General features: G+C 30.9%; 1 long non-coding RNA gene across 1 annotated transcript; it reads right to left on the minus strand.

Annotated features, from left to right (window-relative positions):
- Positions 1-3,109: 3,109 nt before the first annotated feature.
- LOC124886475 lies at positions 3,110-4,510 on the minus strand. The gene is made up of 2 exons (XR_007043751.1): positions 3,827-4,510; positions 3,110-3,779 (listed from the first exon to the last, which is right to left on the minus strand). It is a non-coding gene; the product is annotated as an uncharacterized LOC124886475 (long non-coding RNA).
- Positions 4,511-6,911: the final 2,401 nt, after the last annotated feature.

Here is a 6,911-nt window from a genome sequence, read left to right on the forward strand (position 1 = left end):
AATAAACACAATTTATAACCACAATTTTAATAACTGATCGTGACTTTTCACCATTTTTATTTTTGAATTTATTTTTTAAATTATTTATTATATAATAAAATGGTTATTATTTTATTAAGGAATTTGAAAAGGTATTTTTTTATTTATAAAATAAAAAAGTAAGCAAATTTGGATTAATGATATGATGATATAGTTATTTTTTTTTTTTTGAAAAAAGTAGATTATATGTTGCAACAATTAAATTATCTGATGCAACAGGTTCACTATGGTTGCAACAGATGATATATCTGTTGTCACAGATGATTTATCTGATGCAACCTATATCGAGTCACAACTCAATAAAAGCAGTTCTTGGAAAGAACTAATTAATAATAATAATCTGAAAAGTCATGACTTATCATAATATTTCTTAGTTTAATTAATTCATTACTTGTCAAATTAATTAAAAATGTAATCAATAAATGGAGGTGAACAGTTAGATTATATGTTGCACCAGATATGTTATCTGATGCAACATATTTTATATTTGTTGCAACAGATAATATATCTGTTGTCACAGATGTGTTATCTGATGCAACAGATATAGAATCTTTTGCCACAACTCAATAAAAATGGTTCTTCGAAAGAACTAATTAATAATAATAATCTGAAAAGTCATGACTTATATCACAATATTTATTTTCCTAATTTAATCAAAAATGTAATTAATGTATGGAGGTGAATTGTCGCGCCTTTTAATCGTTCATTCAAATACACTATTTATTTATTGCATCTCATCTTTCATATTACACACTAGAAGATAAGATTATGGCTGACCCAGTGTGGAACTTTGCTTTTCTGCAAGACGCCGTGAATGAACTTCAGAATCAAGTTCGTGATCAGAAATGGGAACTAGGAGGAGTTAGATCAAGAATGCTCCGCGAGATACGCAGGCTGAGGAGGGCTATTATATGTATTTTTATTTGCTTAATAAATAAATAATTAGACTATTATTTTTCTTTTAGTCTATTATATCCATTTTTATTTGCTTAATAAATAAATTATGTTTGATCTTTAATGTTTTAATCCATATTTAATTTTCATTCTGTCTATTATCTTCTCAACAAATATGTCGACGATTCGACGTAAAAAAGAATAATTTAGAATCCAGTAGCAATAGCAAGATTTATCTGTTGGGTTTGTGGCAGAGGTTGATTTGTGTTGTTTCAAACAGATTAATCATTTGTTGCAACAGATAATTAATCTGGTGCACTAGATAAACATTCTGATGCAATAGATAATTAGTCTGGTGCAACAGATAAACATCCTGATACAACAGATAATACGTCTGATGCAACAGATAATACGATGATGCAACAGATAAACAGTCTGATGCAACGGATAATACGATGATGCAACAGATAAACAGTCTGATGCAACGGATAAATCTTCTGATGCAATAGATTACTCATCTGATGCAACAGATGATTGTTCTAAATTGTGGGTACTTATGTTGGATTCATAATCGGGGTTCTATCCATTATTGGAAAAATAAAAGTGTACCCAGATGATAAATACAAATAAAAATCATAATTTTACTTACCAAAGTCACCTATTAAGTAATGCCAAAGTGGAAAGTGATGTAGTAAATAAAATTTGACCTAAGAAATTGGTCAGATCGCAGCAGTAACGTTGTACCAACAACAACAACAACAACAACAACAAATGGTCGACAAGAAGAAGATGAAGATGATAATGAAGTAGAAGATGATGATAATGAAGCAGAAGATGATGAATAAAGCAACAGAAACAGAAACAATTAACAACAAAAATCGCTAAGAGAGAGAAAACAACAATGGATGAGAAGAGAGAAAGGCGTCTTTTTTTTCCTCTGTTTTTTCGTTATTTTAGGTATACATTGGGATCAAAGTGTAAATTTAAAAACTTGTGGGTTATTTTCAAACTTTTCCAACTTTCTTAATACATAATAAAGTAATTGTCACCTCCAACTAATAATTAAAACTTGTGTCACCTACACCTCATTTTAAAACTCTTGTCACCTGTGGCCCAAACCCCCAAGTAACATGAACTTTAAATTCAAACACATGGCATGCATGTATTGGGTTGGTGTATACACCGGGTGAATATAAGTTTTACCATGCTCATGTTTATGTGTTGAAAATAATGTAACAGTTAACATTATATATTCTCAAGATAGCAACACATTATGCTCAGATAAGCCTTATGCATAATGATCTTATATGTCTATAACAAAATACACAAGTATAGAGAGATGTTTATTTTGGGTGGTAAAAATTATCATAAAATTAACTTGGTTAATTTATTTAGGTTTGTATGATTTAATAATCTGTTTATTATCAATTTAATTTATTTTGATTCATTTAATTTAATATTTTTTGAAATTACGCTAATATATAAATTGATCCATGAGAAATCTTCATTTCTTTTTAATTTTTTAAATATATTTTTAATATATTATATATAGTCGTTAATATTAGTTCAAATTGATGGATGGAGTTATGAGTCTTATGACCTAAATTTTAGTCCCACATAACTTAATTGGTCCATTTATTAACTTGGCTTAATTTACATTCCCTAGTTATCATCATTTCAAGAAGAAAAAACAAAGGTTAGCGATAGATAATTTTTGTAGTAAGTAATAAAAATTCATCGTTGATACTATTTGAAAATAAATTATAAAAAATCTTGTAAACTACAAAACTCATTAGGGGAATATTAGTAATGAATATCCTAGCTGTCATACCCCTTTTACAACCAAAAAGATTCATGTGTTTTAAGTTTCAAAAGGATTTTATTATTAAAGTGACAAAATGAAAATTTATTTCGAAAAGGACTTTTATATTCAAAACTCAGAGTCGCCACTTGGCATAATCAGGTGTGCCAAGTCACCTTGAAAAGTCCTTTTTTCAAAACTATTTTTGACTCTTCTAAACTGATCCGCGAACAGAGATTCCGGCTAAGGAATTCTGTTGACCGAAGGGAAGGTGTTAGGCACCCCTCAATCCCGTGGTTTAATCACGGCCGCTTGGTGGATTGTATCGGCTATTTTGGCACTATGAATGCATAAACCACATAAAACACACAACAATTAAATAACGAACAAATCCAAACAAACAAATCCCAAAATATAATTTTTCAGTCCAATTATACAGTCCAAAATAAAACATGCGAAAAAAATAAATCCTATTCTAACCTACACTAATCGTAATTATGCTCCCGTGCTTTAATCTATCTGATGTTCAGGGCCTTGACCGTGCGCCATTTTAAAGTACAACTTTCTCGGAGCATTCCCCGGATAAAGCAATACAGATACCTCGGGGCATTCTCCGATGAATAAATACAATTTCTATGGGGCATTCCTCGGCAAATGAATACAATTTCAATTTCATGAGATAAACTAGAAAAGCATTCAACACATTCAGTATTCCACGCATTCAATCAAACATCATTCCTAAATTTGCCTACCCAGCTCGATCTGTCATGCCATTATCACACTCAACGATCCCAATGAATTAAAATAACTAATGCTTGCTTTCTATCAATTTTTAATTTCTGCCCCCAATAGCCGACTTTAATCCTCAATCATTGATTAACCAATCCTTAGACTATTAATTCAACTTTCATAATTCAAAACTAACAGCAACCAAAATTCATGATTCAAACATCACAAAACCAACCAAAGCAAGATCCACACATTATCAATTCACCCAACAAGATATCAAAATTAAAATTACTCAAGAAAGGGATGAGAAATGGATCTTAATATCAAAATTAAAATTACTCAAGAAAGGGATGAGAAATGGACCTTAATATCGCTTTCGAACTCAAATATTATTCGAATGAGATGGAGTCCACATCGAAAACTCAAATCAAAAACCTCAACACGAACCCAAATCAATAACTTTGATCCCGAACTCCACTCCACTCAGACTCGATTGTGGGTTTAATTATTTGGACTTCGGTTTTGCTATTTCTGATGAGATTCGAACTCGCCGGAGCACTGGTAAATCCTGGCAGTCAGCAAAGATGATATTCTTAGTGATATTTTGCCAGAGAACAAGAGACGAAGAGGATTCAGGGATTTTTGGGTCTGCAGGTGGTCGGATTTGATAAGGAAACGCCGATTATGTCGAGAAATTTTGCCAAAAATCCAAAGAACAGCCAACCTTTTCTATCGTATTCCTTCTCTTTCATTTTCTCTATCTCTCTGCCTCACGTCTTTTCTCTTCTCTCACTATCTCTCAATTGCCCAATCTCTCCCTCTCGACCAGATGAGTGTGTATCTCACGCTTTGTGTGTGTGTTTCAGATGAGTTATGCGTGTGTCAATATGTGTATGTGTATTTATGGCATTTTGGAGCTTTCTTAGAAAAGAAGAAAGAAGACCATGGTCGTCCTTCTCTCTCTATATTTCCCCTTTCTTCACTGTGGCCCCCTGGTATTGTCTCTCAATCTGATGGATGTTGTCGTATGTATTTATTTTGTGTAGTGGGTAAAAAGAAATGAGCCAAGGGTGGGGTATGCGGGTATGGGATTAGGGAGGTGGGTAGGTTAGTGGTGAGGTATAAAAATTTAGTTAGGATAAGATTAAATTTGTTATGGATTTGATTATTTTTATATTTTTGTGGGGTGTTATCACATGAGCGAGGGTGTATGATAACGTGGGGTAAAAATGGACGAATTGAGTTTTTGGGAGGGATAAAATTAGGTGTCTGCACTAGCTAATTTTATTTTTTTCTGCTAACAAAGAGAGAGTCATGATTAGAGGCTTTGTAACATCCTAGTCAGAAGATAAAATAAAATGATGATCTTTAGCTTTTTATATGAAACGAATATTGCATGATAAAAACTTTTATTCACGAAAAAATACTTTCTTAATTATTAATTTTAGTATGATTAACTTGAATGGATGAGTAAAAAACAGACATAGTATAATAAATTTAGGATGTGTTTGATAGAAAATAATTTTATAAAAAAATAAATTGTTTTTACTTATTTTCATAAATGAAGTCAGCTATTAATGAAATCTCGTTAACATTAGTTAGATAACCTCTTACCTTTTTTTTTTTTTGGTAATAGAGAATAGATTTATAGATGTTAAACGGTTACAGATGGAATAGAAGTATTAACTTACATAAAGTAAGAACTAATATTTGTATTTGTTATAGTCATTATATTTATATATTTGTATGCGATCAGTTTTAAAAGTTTTTTTTTTTAAAAGAACTTAGGTGTTAGTATAGATGAAAAGAATATATTGATTATTTGACCAAATATCTTGATTAAATTTTTGCATCTAATATTGGTAAGTAGAATAACAAATTAATTAATTAATTCAAGTATGATTAACTTGAATTGATGAGTAAAAAAATAGTATAATAAATCTAGAATAATTTTGATAGAAAATAATTTTATAAAAAACAAGTCGTTTTTACTTAGATGAAGCCAGCTATTAATGAAATCTCATTAATATTAGTCATAACCTCTTACCTTTTTCATTTTGGTAATAGGGAATAGATTTATAGATATTAAATGGTTACATATGGGATAGAAGTAGTGTTAATTTAAATAAACTAAGAACTAGTATTTGTATATGTTATAGTCATTATATTTATATACGATCAATTTCAAAAGTTTTTTTTTTAAAAAAAAAAGAACTTAGGCCGTTAGTATAGATAAGAAGAATATCTTAATTATTAGACCAAATAGCTCTCCAAAGAGTCATTCTTTATTTTAAGCTCCTCCTTTAATCAAAACTGTCATTACATAGAGTTCTACTTCAAGTGAGACTCCTTCTTCAATTCCAACTCTTGTCTTCTTAGTGTTGTAGTGAAACTTCAACTCTTTAAATCAACTTATCTTTAAGTATTTTACTCAACCACAACTTCTTCAATTTCTCACATGATCAGTAGCTTCAGTATATCAGAATTAGGCTTGCTCATTCGTTCCTGACTTTCAGCAATCTTTGCCTGCATCTATCAGTAAAACCTGAAACCTGCCTTCCTATGCTTAGACCAGGTCAAGTAACAAGTTTTATTCATGTGTCAGTCATAAAAAAATTCATTGATCTAACAAAGAGTCCTTTAATTTATATGTTTCCTATCTTGTGTAGACATCTTCAATCTGCAGAATCTTTCTCCTTCTACATATAAGACTCTTCAGGATATGCTCAGAAGTGAAACTCGTTTTTTACTTAGGACTCCTTTTTTAACTCAACTTGTTTTCCCTTATCATCAAGTGTTTGAATCAAATTCAACTTGTTCTATTCTCCATGTGATCAGTAAGTTGATTTCCAGTTGTACTGAATTAACTCATATCAACTTGTTTCATTCATATCGTCATTCATCAAAATTTCAAGGTTCCAACAGTAAGCCAAAAGTACACTCAACATAAGTAAATATTTTTGTATAAAATTCAAAAAACATTCATATTTGGAATTTGAGGAGGTCAATCTTAAGAGTTGGAAACTACTGCTAAGGGACTCTCCCTAATTTGAAACGGATAGACAATTGAGACAAAATAGGAAGATAGCAGCAAACACAAGAACTAAAAATGTTTTCTAGGAGCAAATATGTTATACTTCTGATGCAGGATGTAATTCGTTGGAAAAGATTTGTGAAATTAGCTATTTCTGGACACTTTTGCTTTGGTAAGATGTCTAATTTTGCAGCCTACGTGTTATCCAACTTTACTGAGAATGACATTGTCAATAGTCATTGGAATCGACGAAAATATTGAATAAGCTAAGAACTCATACGGAGAAATACAATTCTACAGTTGGTATAAAAAGATAAGAGAATGGACTTTGATGTGGTCGATGCCAAAAGCTACGTCTAGTCTACATAAATATTGTGAAAAGATTGGCATTTCTCACATCAATCAGGAACTAGT

The sequence above is a fragment of the Capsicum annuum genome, chromosome 8 (assembly GCF_002878395.1).
Source record: "Capsicum annuum cultivar UCD-10X-F1 chromosome 8, UCD10Xv1.1, whole genome shotgun sequence".
Taxonomy (NCBI): Eukaryota; Viridiplantae; Streptophyta; class Magnoliopsida; order Solanales; family Solanaceae; genus Capsicum; species Capsicum annuum.